The sequence below is a fragment of the Megalobrama amblycephala genome, linkage group LG19, assembly GCF_018812025.1.
Source record: "Megalobrama amblycephala isolate DHTTF-2021 linkage group LG19, ASM1881202v1, whole genome shotgun sequence".
Classification (NCBI taxonomy): Eukaryota; Metazoa; Chordata; class Actinopteri; order Cypriniformes; family Xenocyprididae; genus Megalobrama; species Megalobrama amblycephala.
In genome coordinates, this window is record NC_063062.1 from 39,570,323 (window position 1) to 39,586,381 (window position 16,059).

General features: G+C 37.7%; 1 long non-coding RNA gene across 1 annotated transcript in view; it reads right to left on the reverse strand.

Annotated features, from left to right (window-relative positions):
* LOC125254321 overlaps positions 1-9,366 on the reverse strand; it is a 39,073-nt gene extending 29,707 nt beyond the window's left edge. The window contains exon 1 of the long non-coding RNA XR_007181631.1: positions 8,988-9,366. This is a non-coding gene — a long non-coding RNA (uncharacterized LOC125254321). The remainder of the gene's footprint in view (positions 1-8,987) is intronic.
* Between the last annotated feature and the right edge of the window lie 6,693 nt (positions 9,367-16,059).

Here is a 16,059-nt window from a genome sequence, read left to right on the forward strand (position 1 = left end):
CACAATTCACAGATCCACACACAAGTAGCAGAACACCTCAGTTCTTTTGCAAAATGAAACACTTCATTCAAAACTTTACATTACAGTATTTCACAATTGCTAAAACACTAAACCCCATTCTCTGAACCCAATGCTCAGTGGCCTAAACCCATTTGTCGAATCAGTCACTTTGTAGGCAAAACCTTAAACAAGTTCAGGTAGTTAAGACACTGCTTGCAAATCTCATCCACTCTTTTTGCAAAACTCTGAACACATTCTTACTCACTAAAACACATTTTGCACTGTGTTGCAAAATGGTGAATACATGTGGCAAAAGTTAAACACAACTACAACACAGTTGTCATCCTTTAAACACAATGACTCAAAATTATTCACACTTATTTCTAATGAAGTGATCAAATCAACTGTATAAAATATAGGTCAGTTCAGAGTGCACAGGTGACACAGGTGCTGAATGATCATACCAACAATAGATGGAAACAATCTGAAAAGTAGAGGAGGAAGAGTATGTGTAAGAGGATGATGAGGAGAAAGAGCAAGGGGTTTTTCCCTTTGCCTGGCAAGAGACGACATTGCCTGTGATGTGGAAAATGTCCTCAACAATATTCAATAATATTCAACAATATTATTGATCTGACAGTACTGACATTATAGGATGAGAACTGAACTAAGCTAGCCTAGATGATGACATCACTGTTTTCTGCAGAACTGCTTTATAGAGGAAAATAATTACAGTCATTTACATAATAATTGATGGTCTTTACAATGTAAGTGAATCAACACTGAACTGACTTCAGCTGAACAATGACACTATTTTCTTTTAGAGCTGTACAGCCAAAATGAACCCTCTTTGCATTACTGATCATCATGTACCTGTTATCACTGTAGAGCTGCTTTGACTATACTATACTATACTATACTAGACTAGACTAGACTAGTCTATACTATACTAGACTATACTATACCATACTATACTATACTAGACTATACTAGACTAGACTAGTCTATACTAGACTATACTATACTATACTATACTATACTATACTATACTAGACTAGACTAGTCTATACTAGACTATACTATACTAGACTAGACTAGTCTATACTATACTAGACTATACTATACCATACTATACTATACTAGACTATACTAGACTAGACTAGTCTATACTAGACTATACTATACTATACTATACTATACTATACTATACTAGACTAGACTAGTCTATACTAGACTATACTATACTAGACTAGACTAGTCTATACTATACTAGACTATACTATACTAGACTATACTATACTATACTATACTATACTTTACTATACTAGACTAGACTAGACTAGTCTATACTATACTATACTATACTAGACTAGACTAGACTAGTCTATACTAGACTATACTATACTATACTAGACTAGACTAGTCTATACTATACTAGACTATACTATACTAGACTAGACTAGTCTATACTATACTATACTATACTATACTAGACTAGACTAGTCTATACTAGACTATACTATACTATACTAGACTAGTCTATACTATACTAGACTATACTATACTAGACTATACTATACTAGACTATACTATACTAGACTATACTATACTATACTATACTTTACTATACTAGACTAGTATCTGTTTAGTATAAATTGCAATTGAAATAAAGGTGACTTGACTTTATTTAGGCCGGACCCAACATGAAGACGTGATGCTGAAGCAGAATGAATCTGTGTGTGTGTGTGTGTGTGTGTGTGTGTGTGTGTGTGTGTGTGTGTGTGTGTGTGTGTGTGTACTGTATCATGCTTTTCATTTAGAGTTTTCTTTGACCTTTTAGTCATTTGCATTTAGACTGCTGTATGTTTGCAGTATGTAAGTACTGTATATACAGACATTCAATACTATATAATATTGAATATAATACTGTACTTGCAGTACATACAGTATACTTTAAATTCACATTACTTGTGATTTCTATACATTTTATGTAATGGCAAAATGTGTTTACTGTGTTACAATATACTTTTTTTCTGTAACCTCATGTTCTGGATGTTGTGTTTTCCATTTTTTAATGTAGTGTCCAATGAATGATCTGTAGTGTTTATATATTGTTTAATGTGTGTATGATCTGAAAGCTTTGTTTGATTTTGCCATAAGAGTCAGAGGTTTTGTGAAATTAGTTTAGTAAGATTGGATTTGTGTTTAATGTTTTGAGAAAATGAGTGATGGTTTCAAGAAATGTGTTTTAGCATTTGTGAAATACTGTAATTTAACAAAACCCAACTTTGACACCGTGTGGAACACACATGGTTCATACATCCTGATTCTGTTTGATTCATTTACACACTTCTTAAACACTTGTAACTTATACTTTTCTAATGATATAGTTTGGGTTTGATTTTTTTCAGAGATATTGTTAGAGTAAAGTACATGAATATATTGACAAAAAAACAAAACAAAAAAAAAACACAAGATCAGTACTGCACATTGATGAAATATTTATTTCTCACCACACTGTAAAACCTTTCAATACATCAACATCAATACAAAAACATTTGTGGAGACAAAACAAAAGCATGATTTAAAATGAAAAAAAAAACAACAGAAAAAACACCTGAGCATCATCTCTGGCCTAGCTGGATCTGGCCATAGCACTTCATCCACATCACAGGCGACGTCCTCTCAAGACAGTGAGGGAAGAATCTTCTTGAATGGCGAATCCATCCTTGCACAGGTCCTACATCAGTGAGGTCAGGCCTTCTCCATGGCTTGAATGAGGCACATCCTGACATAGGGCTGGAGATTGTAAACCTTCCATGCCAAAAAAAAAAAAAAAAAACCTCCTCAGTGGGTTTAAGGAAGGGACAGTGGGTCAGTATGGTGGGAGGTATGCAGTGAAAGTTGTGGACGCTAATGAAACCAGTTTTGGACCAGAGCAGATAGGTGGAAATTTACATTGTCCCATATGACAATGTGTCTCATCTGCTCTGCACCCATTTGGTCTTCTGCTGTGATGATTTTGTGTAGTCTGTCTGAAATGTGAATATGTGGGCCGTGTTGTAAGGGCCTAAGTTGGCATGCTGGTGGAGGACCCCATTCTGTGTGATTGCAACATATATTGTGATGTTAACACCGCGTTGTCCCGGGACATTCACAATAGCTCTGTGGCCAATGATGTTTCTCCCTCTCCCTCTTACTGCAACATTTCCATTTTGTTGAAGACACATAAACTCACCTTTTGCCTTTTTATAGTACTTATATCTGATTGTTGAGTTTACAGTTAAGCACCTGAGTGTCTGAACACCTGACAGCCATGTTTGATCAATAGGGGTGGTAAGCAAAGAAGTGACATTATGTTAGATTTCTGTGTCTAATGTAGAGAAGTGTGTTTAGTGTTGTGCAAAACAATGTGTGTAGTGTGTTGCAAAAAGTGTGAGGCTGAGAATGTGCTTATAGTTGTGCAGATCAGGGCTGAGGTTTTGGATTCAGTACCTTTGTGTTATTATTTTAAGTATGCACTGTACAAAATTATTTTATGGTGAAGTAAATACTACAGAAAAAACAAATTATATAATTTTTACATGAAAAAGTTAGTTTTTTAAATTCTTGTCTAAACTAAGTAAATTCTATATTAGTACTCAATTTAAGCTTGTAGAAATTAAAGCGTAAATATCAACATCATAAAATTAAGTAAAACTACTCAACTTTTCTGATACTGGTGTTCCCATCATGCACTGGGCCTTGAATAATTAATGAGGTACATTTTTTGCTGTTTTCCAGCTGTATTTACACTGTTTTATCATTGCTTTTGTGGTTATGTTTAGTAACTTGCCATTTTGTGACATTTGGAGTTCATTTTCTACTCAAAATGGCACATTCACACTCAAAAACGATCCATCAAATGTTACCGTCATTGTGTATTGTGTACCAAGTAGGTCTCTGTGTTCAGGTGCTACATTAAACTTCTAAAATATAGATAAAGTGTTTACACAATATCTATTTTATTATTTACTATAAGTAATGCATACACTTTATAAATTTTTTGAGTTAGCCCAACTTATTCAGGTTTACAGTGTACACACAAAACCACAATACACACACACACACAACATGCAATGTCACACATATCTTTCAAAAGCAAAAACTATTTTAATTATTCTGTAAATGGTATTTTTTTGCGTAGTAACTTTACACACAAACATAGAATGATTAGCCAAACTACACGTAGATGTAAAAATGTAAAACACTCTCGTGTCTTTTGCTTGTTCAGAGTCAGTGGAGTGTACAGAAGTTTGTCACTCACACGTACATGTGCACAAATACACTGTATACAGTATGTATACACAAATGATGAATTTTACACAGTTATTGAACTTAAATGAATAAACACTGAACTGATTTGAGCTGAATAATGACACCATTGACTTGTTAGAGCTTCTTTATAGCAAAATTTGAATTTGTTGCTATTGTGAAGCTGCTGTGAAACAATCTATGTTGTATAAAGTTGACTTTCTGATTTAGCTTGTATGCATAATCAGTGTAATCATATATATATATATATATATATACATATTTATAAATGAGATATATGTGAGATATAAACTCATGCGGTCAGAAAGTCAGAAATGCGAGATAAACTTTTTTTTTCTGATTCGCCTTTTTTATTTTTTTATTTAACAAGCTTCCACAAACAACAGATAGCATTTATACAATGTTTTCTTTAGTAAAACTTCTTTACAAAACAAGAATGACACTCTCTGTTTGTAATTCATTGTTTGTTAGATGATCCATGTTTACATTCCAGCACAAAATTATTCTCAGAAGTTTCCCCTTTTGAATGGATACTAATGAAACTCAAAGATGTGTTCAGCTACAGTTGTTTTGATGGTGTAAGACCCAATTGGTGTAAGAAATATTGACCCAATGACAGATTCCCACAGGGCAGGGAAGGTTTCTTGCATGTTCGGTCTTTTTAGTAATTTAATTCCAATTAAACTCTTATCTAACTCCATTTTATTATGACCTCAAATTTAGGCTAGAATGCCAATTGATTATTGGTCATTTGTATAATAGTTATCTACACATTTGATTACTCTATTTAACTCTTTATTGAAATACATTTTATTATACACTCATTCATTCAGAGTCTCGCACCGGTCGAGAATATGATCTCTTAATCACAAACTCGTCAGTCTTGATCATTAGACTGAGGAAATTGAGTGATATTTTTAGACGCCGCACCATGCTTGCTTATTTCTAAAAGTATGTTATTCAGTCCCCATAGATCTGTACACACTTAATTAAAGTAAGACTATCTCTAACCAGAGGTCATGACCTTTACCATAGGACCAAGATGACCAATTTAACTTCCTCTAATGGTAACTTTATATACTCATGCCGTGGTTTCACCTGTACACTTAGAATAATATTACAATAATCAGAGGTTGAGGCTCAGCCCTATTCAGATTGAAGGTTTAGAGCTCCGACTAACACATTTGCATTAGTCATGTGTACTTAGACTCTAGAGGCTAATAATGGGTTTTCCGAGTGTTGTTAGACCAATCTGAGCTTTAGTCCATTACTAACCTGAGCGTAGATTTTTAGGGTTATGGACTTAATGTAATCTACTAGAGTTTAATCATTTCAGAGAAAGTCAGAATAAAACCAAATGTAACAACGTATTAGTCAGGTAAATGTATCATGCTGATAATTACAAGATAATTGATACAACACATCAAATGCTCAGAAATAAAGAGTAAAAGATGCATACCTGACAGCAAGAAAATACATAACGCAGAGTCACCTGGCTACAGAATCGCGCCTTGAGCCTCCTGCAACATCTCCGTAAATACTCAGACCAAGACAGGAATTTCTTTCAAATGGAAACATGAGTTCACAATGGGAATTTGCATTGATCAGGGTACCAGATGGCATGAAAGACCAGTTTGTATATGATCCGCCCTCCACAGAAAGCTAAATATCTCTAAGCTCTTCTGGTTGACTTCTGTGGGAATTAGAGCTCAGTCACACTGAGACATTACAGATGATACCAAACATGTACAGTGTTGTGTGATAATTGTTCACATTAAACCATATAGATTCTTGAGTGAAGTTCAGATGGTTTCAGCTTGTGGAGAGAAGAGATGGGGGAAGAAGGGGTTAAAGGGACAGAAATGTCAGTTAAAGGTGCGATTTCATCTCGGGTCGGATTTCATAATAGAGGGTTCAGATGTTAATTTCCAGAAACGTCCTTTGTCTGCTCTTTTTAGATTTAGAATATATTTCAATATGGTATTACTGTAGAAATTTAGCAAATTGAAGTCTTACTCAGTTTTGTATTATTTTATTGATTTGAACTTAAGTTTTGTTCAGAATTTTGCAGATGTTTGTGTTTAGATGAGAAAATAATTCAGGTAATTTCAAAGATTTTGTCACTGAATGCATTTTGTCCAAATCAATGATAAATGATCCACAGTTTAGACTGATGTTCCGATCACTGTGTAAAGAGTTTTGAGAAAGTATTGAGAAACTATACTAGTGATTGTATAAAAAACTGTAATGTTCAAAACAGATTTTAACAAACTTGAAAAAAGTGCTTCCAAAAAGTTCAGTTCAGTTTACTGAGAACACAAATTTCAGGAAAAAAACAAAACAAAACAAAAAAACAGATAAGAGTTGGTGTGTTTGCTGACGTCTGACTGTCACTGACACTTTAAAAGCAGTTTCACTTCCTCCAGGGAGAAATTTCAGAGCTGCTGTTCAACATGACAGTTCAGAAGAGAAGAAAGAAATGTCTACAAATATAGTTTGAGGTGAGTGTTTCATCTTTCTTTAGTTGTTTTCATGTATTTTCAAATATAGAAAACTTCTATTGCAAAAAGAGTTCATAAATACACACAATATTTCACTTTTGAATGCAGATCTGTGAAATGTGAGATGGGAAAAGTAGTGCTGAATAAATGATGTTTTATTAACAAAGCTCAGGAGAAGCATGTTCAGATAATTATCCTAATTAGCACAGGTGGAGATCATTCAGTTAATCAACTCAACAAATGACGAGGTATAAATACAGCAGAATTACCTCTGTTCATCTGAGAGTTTATCAGCATCTCTCCTCCACCTCATCTCCTCACTTCGAGTTTTTATCACACCGGGAGAGTACTCTGGGTTCCGGCCTATATTCAGAGCTCAGAGCCCTACCTCCGGACAGCAGGCTAAATACGCATAACTTATATTATATTGAATTATATGTACATGTGAACTCGTGAATAATTATTTATAATTAACTGACACATAATTTGTGCTTTCACACGTGCTGAAAACCTCTGAAGCTTAGAGAGGTTTATCTGAAGTAAACTAACCCTGAAACATCTTCTCTGACACATAAACCTGATTTCTAAGGTATGGGTGTGGGTGTGGGTGTGTGTCTGTGGGTGTGTGTGTGTGTGTGTGTGTGTGTGTGTGGTGTGTGTGGTGTGTGTGGTGTGTGTTTTAAAAAACAGTGTCAAAAAGAGCAGCACATTGACTCTCTCTGGTTTGAGGCTGTGTAATGCCCTTCCGGCTGATAACAGATCTGTTTCCTACATTGAGATGTGTAAATCTCACTTTAAAATATACTTATTTTCTTTTGTTTTTGGAGCTGTATTTTGTTTTATCTCTGTTTTTGATGCATATTTTCTATGATGTTTTATGGTGTTTTCACTGACTGTAGAGTCTTTGGTGTAGTTGTAAAGGACTCTATAAATGATTTAGATCTTGACACTCGAGACTTGAGGCGTGACCACTGACTATTGCCTGTTGAAACCAGGTAAAGTTAACCTGGAGCTGTTTCCAGCTAGCCAGGGGATCCTCTTCTCCAACAGCTGCTGATTGAATCAAGAATCTGTTAAAATGAGGAAGTTTCTCTGGAGACACAGAGGACATGTTGAAATAGCTGCCAAGTGTCTTTGCTTTCACAGATGAGGCTGCTGCTAAATTCTGACTCTGTGTCACGTGATCTTTTCTCTTGTAATGTTAACAAAACATGACAATCAAGTCACTTCAGTTTTAACACATTTTCAGTGTAATAGATGTGCTGATTGACTGGGATGTTAAGCCATGCCCATTTGTATGTACGTACATGTTGAGCACTCAGTAAAAAGCAAGTGAACGTGCAAAGCGTGTGTCTGTCGTTCATCTCTCCGATCCAGCTTAAAATCATAATATATTACATTCAGAACAGGAATGAATGCTTAATATCTTACTCTGTATAGAAGCCTTAAAGGGGACCTATTATGCCCCTTTTTACAAAATGTAAAATAAGTCTCTGATGTCCCCAGAGAGTGTATGTGAAGTTTTAGCTCAAAATACCCTATAGATATGTAACCCCTTATCCCCGTACGGATTATATGGCTGTAAGTAAGCTAAACTACTTTAGTAAAAGTAACATGGGATGGGGCCCTGGGTTGATCTAAAAAAAAAGTAATAATAAAACAAATAACTCAGATGTTTCGTTTCTTGGCGGTGCCTCCCCTTTAATAGTAATGTTACGGTAAATTCAAATTATTCAAAATTGTAACCTTTTAATTAACTGTTGTAAATTTAAATAACACAAAATGTGAATGGGAAATTATATACAATTTACTGAAGTATACTTGGAATTACAGTATTCAGTATAGACAATCAAATATGTATGAATCTGAAAATAAAGGTAAATAGGTAAACAATATACAATATGGAAAAACTGCTCAATATAACCCTCTATTCAACTGACACCAAGATAAATTAAATCGAAATCAGTAGAACGTCTATAACAATAGATTAAGTGGGCCCACACACACACACACACCTGTCTCTCATTCGCTCAGTATAAAACAAAATAAATCGTTGCAGGCCTGGGACGTGGCTTGAGAGCGTGGTGGCCAACAAAACAAAAGAACTGGCCGCTTCACTTTAAAAGCAACACAAAAATTGTTTAACTACACAGGCTTTGTAGTACTCACGACCTGAGAGGCTGTATGTAGTCCAGTGGCCTCAAACGACAGACAACTGTACAGGGCGACAAGTTCAAGCAGCTAACAGTTCAGCAGATACGGGATCCAGTGAAGACTATTCGGCGTCACGACTCATCAGAGAGAAATCTTTTCCCATGGACGAGGAGATTATCCCGGTCAATAAAACAACTGGCTAAAGAAACAACTGTCCGTTTCCTTCAAACAAAGTAGATAAGCATCCCAGACGAGCACAACGATTTGTCATCCAGATTACTGGGTATACTTTATCATATTTTTAAAGAACTAACACAGATTGCATGTTCCTTTCATTTTCCCCTCACAAGCTGGAAAAATGCTGCATACATCGAAGCCCCGCCCACTCTTCTTCTTCTTCTTCTTCTAATGACGTTTTTATGGCGGATGGCAAACCAACTTATGGTGCATTTACCGCCACCAACTGGACTGGAGTGTGAAGCACTGATAAGCAGCTACCAAACAGAAAAAAAAAAAAAAAAAAAAAAAATTTAATTCTATTAATAATTCCTATTTCTTTAATATATTTTATAATAGCACCATAGATTCTACTTTGTTCTGCATGTTCTTTCAAGAGGCTTATCAAATTAAATGATTCAACACCCATGTTTTTAACTTCATTAATGAGTTTTAATCTTTCTTTTCCATATTTTTTGCATTTAATTAAAACATGTTCAATTGTTTCTGCCTGATTACAAAAATTACATTGTCCTGATTCATGTTTTCCAATTTTAAACAGAGAGTAATTTAATCTAGTATGCCCTATTCGGATGCGTGAAATAATTGTATCTTCTTTCCTATTCCTAAAAACACTTCTTCCATTTCCTACTTGCTGCTGAATATTATACATATATCTGCCCTTGCTATCACAATTCCATGCTTCTTGCCATTTGTTATTTATGAATTCATTAATTTTCCCTTTTACTTCATTTTTACTCAGAGTTACTTTAATATCTATTTCTGCATGTTTAAGAGCTTGCTTAGCTAGCTTATCAGCCACTTCATTAGCCTCCACTCCTACATGAGCAGGAACCCACAAAAATGTTACTAAGCTTGCTTTACTTATTCTTAACAAACTTGCAAGAATCTCATAAATAATGTCTTGCCTTGATGATTTTAGTCCACTTGCAAGGCTTAATAATGCTGCGTAAGAATCAGAACAAATTACAACTAAACTTGGTTTTACATCCTCAACCCATTGGAGTGCTACCACCAAAGCAATCAATTCTGCTGCATACACAGATACATGATCAATTATTCTTTTCTTCATACTAGTTTGAAACTTCGGAATATATACAGCAGCAGCAGTTCTACCAGAGATAGGGTCTTTAGAACCATCAGTAAATATATGTAACCACGAAGAATAAATCTGATCTAAATACTGCTGCGCAATAATGTTCTTAGGGGTATCTTTCTCATTCTTAATTTTTATTTGTATTTGAAAATCTACAATCGGCATAGGAAAAATCCACGGCGGAATTCTGGATACTATCACAGTTGGGCTGACATCACAGTCTGCAATACCAACTACTTGAGCTTCCCTATTAGCAATCCATCCAAAGCTTTTGATATTTTTATTTCCATGCTCCCAGCATTCTTCAATCACCCCCTTTACTGGATGAGACACTTTATGTCCTTTTAAATTAAGCCAGTAATTCATTCTAATTTTAAACCTTCGAAGGTATAAAGGAGCTTCCCCCACTTCTACCTGCATGGCTGCAATGGGAGATGATTTAAATGCACCACAACATATTCTTAAAGCTTGATTCTGCATTTTTTCAATCTTTTTCAGAGTAGTTTCAGATGCAAAGCCATAAATAATACTACCATAATCTAAACTTGGTCTAATTAATGTACAATAAATTCTTTTCAAAGATAATTTACAAGCTCCCCATTCTACCCCAGTTAAACACCTTAAAATATTTACTCCTATTTTACATTTATTGATCAGCTTTGTAGCATGCATAGCATATGTCAATCTAGATTCCATCCATACCCCGAGATATTTAACTACTGATACTTGCTCCAGCTCCTGATTGTACAGCTTTAACTTAACCTCTGGTAATTTTTTCCCTTTAGAGAAACATATCACTTGAGTTTTAGCCACAGATAATCTAAAGCTCCAATTATTTGCCCATACCTCCACTTTATCTACTGCTTTTTGTAATCTTTGGGACACACATGCAATATTACGTCCTCTTTTCCATATTGCTCCGTCATCTGCAAATAATGCCCTTCCAATGTCACCCTTAAAATTACTAAAAATATCATTAATCATAATATTAAAAAATACTGGGCTGCATACACTACCTTGCGGAGTTCCATTATCTATCACGTAAGTCTTAGAATACTCTACTCCTATCCTAACTTGAATTGTTCTTTCTAATAGGAAATCCATAATCCAGTTATATAACTTTCCTCCAATTCCCATGCATTCAAGTTTAATTAAAAGTCCCTCTTTCCAGAGCATATCGTATGCTTTCTCAATATCAAATAAAACCCCTACCAATACTTCTTTATTTGCTTGAGCTTTCCTGATATCGGCTTCTAGACTTAAAACAGCGTCCATAGTATTCCGACCTGCCCTGAATCCACTCTGATATGGCGATATAAGACCTTTTATTTCTAATATATAATTTAGCCTACGAATTATCATTTTCTCCATTAATTTACATAAATTAGAAGTTAAAGCAATTGGCCTATAATTAATTGGATTAGACTTATCCTTTCCAGGTTTACCAACTGGAACAATTATTCCATGCTTCCAAGAAGAAGGAATCTTTCCTGCATTCCATATCTTGTTAAACAGATTTAAAATGATATTTAAAGATCTATCTGATAAATGTTGAATCATTACATAACATATATCATCTTTTCCAGGAGATGAATGTTTAACGCCCCCTAGAGCCATCTTTAATTCGTACATAGTAAAATCTGCATCTAAAGCTTCATCAGAAGAACTTCTTTTCATCATTAAATCTGGATATTGATTTTTGTTCTGATTTCTACTCTTTTTAATTTCCTCTGATACATTATCATCACTATGGACTTTAACGAAAACTTTAGCCAACATTTCAGCTTTTTCATTATCTGTCACAGCTATTCTACTTTCATCATTTTTTAAAACAGGTAAAGTTTGATTTCTATAAATTCCTCCCATTTTCCTAATTGATCCCCATACTTCACTTATATTGATATCTTCCCCTATTGTATTACACCAATCTCTCCAGTACTTCTTTTTAGCTGCTCGTACTATTCTTCTTACTTCAGCTTGTGCTTTCTTATATTTAATAAAATCTTCAAATAAATTAGACTTTTTGATTTTTCTAAATGCTTTATTCCTATTATGTATTGCATTACTACACTGTTCTGTCCACCAAGGAACTGCTTTCCTCTTTTTACATTGACCCTTTTTTCCTATAATATTATCAGTTACATCATATAATAATTTACATAGATCCTATTACATTCATCTATGTCTTCCATCTTATTTAATTCTACTGTTGTTAGTTCTACCTCACTTAGATATTTATATGCTTCCCAGTTTGCTTTATTAAATCTCCATCTTGGAGCTAAAATCACATTATGTTCTATTACACTCATCCCTACCTTACATACAATTATATAGTGATCACTACCCATATTATCATCTTCCCAAACATCCCAAACACATTTACTTGCTATACCTTCAGAAACCAATGTTAAATCTATAGCTGACCCAATACCTCGTACCAAATCTATTCTTGTGTTTCTACCATCATTTAGACAAACTAGCCCATTACTATCTATTATTTCTTCAACAACATCCCCATTATGATCATCTTTACTACTACCCCATAAAGTGCTATGTGCATTAAAATCTCCACACCAAATTATTTTATGATTACCTGATCCTATAACCTTTTCTAAATCTTTACTTAATCTATTACAAGGATTATAATAATTTATTATTCTAATATTATGTTTCTCTGCATATATTTCTACAACCACCAATTCATATTCTTCAATCTCATTAATAACTCTGAATTCTAATTCATTTTTTATAAAAGTTGCCACCCCACCTCCATTGCCTGACTTCCTATCTTTCCTTACAATATTATACCCTTGCAAAACAAAATTTAATTTAGGTTTTAACCATGTTTCTTGTACACAAATTATGTTTGGTTTCTTATCTAATAGATCTATAAACTTTTTAAATTCTGATCCATTTGCAATTAGACTTCTGGCATTCCATTGCAGAATCGTTAAAACCATTATTATTAAGTATTTCCACATACTGTATGAGTACTTGTCACGATCACCATCTGTTCTGTCCATCCCGGAACATTTCCCATTTATTGCTCTCACCTGCACTCACTTCACAATCACTCCACACTAATCACCACACCCATGCACCATTTCAGGACTATAAAGACTTTCACTCACAACCTCACCAAGTCTTGTTTCACCCTTGACAATTCCGAGCGTTATTTCCCTGTCTGCCTGTCTGTTGTCGTTCCTGCCTGTTTCTTGTTTTTACCCGTTGCTGCCTGTCCTATCTTTGCCTGTCCCTTGCTACGACTCTGCCTGTTCCCACTGTTCCTGGTTGTTCCTGTTTTGACCCTGCCTGTACGACCACCTCGTAAATAAATGCTGCACTTGGATCTCCCGCCTGATCTATCGTAACAGAAGACTTGCCAACTACGTCCAGCAGCTTCTACAAGCGTTTCCAGCCTCAGAATGGACCCAGCTTAGTCTCATCCACCTTCGTCAAGGTAAAGTTCCCTAGACCCATTCAGAAGTTTCTGGATATTGCCCATTATGCAGATGGCCTACTGTGCTCTTTAGACTTTTTTTGCGATGGCATAAACCAACCCCTCAGAATAAACTGAACAAGAGGGACACGTTCCCCTTACTTGTTTTATGGACTATGCATTGTTGACTGTTGGCTCTCCGTTTACTGTGGGTGTCGCGGAGGATTCCGACACCACAGAGAATCACGTATGGCTGCCGCTCAGGAAAGCACTCACAAAATGGCGGCCACCATCACAACAACACCAGTCTACGCCTTCGCTGTCGCCCAGAGCAACGTCACGCCTTCGCTGATCGCCCAGAGCAACGTCACGTCTCCGCTGATCGCCCAGAGTCACGTCACGTCTCCGCTGATCGCCCAGAGTCACGTCACGTCTCCGCTGATCGCCCAGAGTACGTCACGTTCAGCTGAACGTGAGTGTCACGTACGTCCTGATCTATCCAAGGGCGCAGAGGACTACGTTAGTGTGGCTGATCCTCCGCTGACTTCAGCACGAGTGGCTCATTCCCAAGCCTCTGCCGGCCGCTTCGCTCCCAAGCCCGGTGGCCGCTCGCACCCAAGCCAGCCGGTTACTTAAGTTCGTCTATTGCAACGCTCTCAGTTCGTCTATTGCAACGCTCTCAAGTTCGTTATAATAATTCGCCTATTACGCATCAAGCTCACCTCGCCATGGATAGCGCCCTGGACGCGATGGACAAGATGGCTGTTTCAGTCTACGGGCAAGATGGCCGCCCCTTCGGTGCTCACGGATAGGGGGCGTTCCAGCCATGGAGTCCACCCCAGAACCCGCTACAAGTCTGCTCCAGAAACCGCTCCAGTCGGTGAAATCGCCTCATCCTCGGAAGAGGAGGAGGAGGAGGAAAAAGGCTCCTTCTGTTCTTCCCCCTCTTCAAGCGTCTTGTCTGCCGGCGCCACCCAGCTCCTCGGTTGCCAGCACCACCCAAGCTCCTCGCTCTGCCGGCGCCACCTGTGCTCCTCGCTCTGCCGGCGCCACCTGTGCTCCTCGCCCTGCCGGCGCCACTCTGACCTGTGCTCCTCGCCCTGCCGGCGCCACCTGTGCTTCTGCCGGCGCCACCTGTGCTCCTCGCCCTGCCGGCGCCACCTGTGCTTCTTGCCCTGCCGGCGCCATTTTTGCCCTGCCGGCGCCACCAGCTTCTTGCCCTGCCGGCGCCAAAAGTTGCCACCCCACCTCCATTGCCTGACTTCCTATCTTTCCTTACAATGCCCACGAATGCGACGGGCCCCGCTATCCCCAAGAACTTTTTGGGGGGGGCAGTATACCTAGGGGTGGGGAGTTTGTGGGTGGGAACCCTGCACGGCCGCGGCATCAGCGGTCCCTGAACTGCCCAAAATTTCGCCAGAGACTCTTGACCTGCCGTGGCCGCCTGAGCCACCTACCTGCCGGGGCCGGTTTTAACCATGTTTCTTGTACACCTGCCGTGGCCGCCAAACCTGCCGTGGCCGCCCTTGCCACCTACTGCCGTGGCCGCCTGCCACCTGACCTGCCGTGGCCGCCCTTGCCACCTGAACTGCCGTGGCCGCCTGAGCCACCTACCTGCCGTGGCCGCCTGAGCCACCTGACCTGCCGTGGCTGCCCGTAGATGACCCGCCATGGTGGTAGTTCCTAAACTTTTTGCACCCACCCCCCCTCCCTAGCTGTTCCATTCTCGCGAGGACGCGCCTTCCAGGGGGGCGTTTTGCAATCTGTTCCTTAGACTACATTTCCCTTCTGCTCATCACCTGCACTCACTTCACAATCACTCCACACTAATCACCACACCCATGCAGCTCATTATCATTGACTTTCACTCACACCACCTCAGAATCGTTAAAACCATTATTATTACTCTGCCTGTTCCTCACTGTTCCTGGTTGTTCCTGTACCCTGCCTGTACGACCACTTCCTTGTAAATAAACATATCTCCCGCCTGTATGAGTACTTGAATGAGTCTTTAGCATGTCATTTATTTTTTCCAGAGTTACACCTGTTACATACAAGTATCTCTCAGCTGCCCGAATTATAATTTTAATTCTCTCCGTTCTACTTTCTGTCTGAGCAGAACAATTTACCACTTCAGCCATAAATGAAACGAATTCCATTTTCCCGATCACCAAACTATCCTCTTTTTTATTACTTTGAACCAACGAATTCCCAGTCAAATCTTGTACTTTTACCTCTCTCTGTATCTGCTCATTTTGTTTTGCTTTTTGTGCTGCTTCAGCATAAGTTAACCCCTCAGTTATTCTCACACTTTGAAT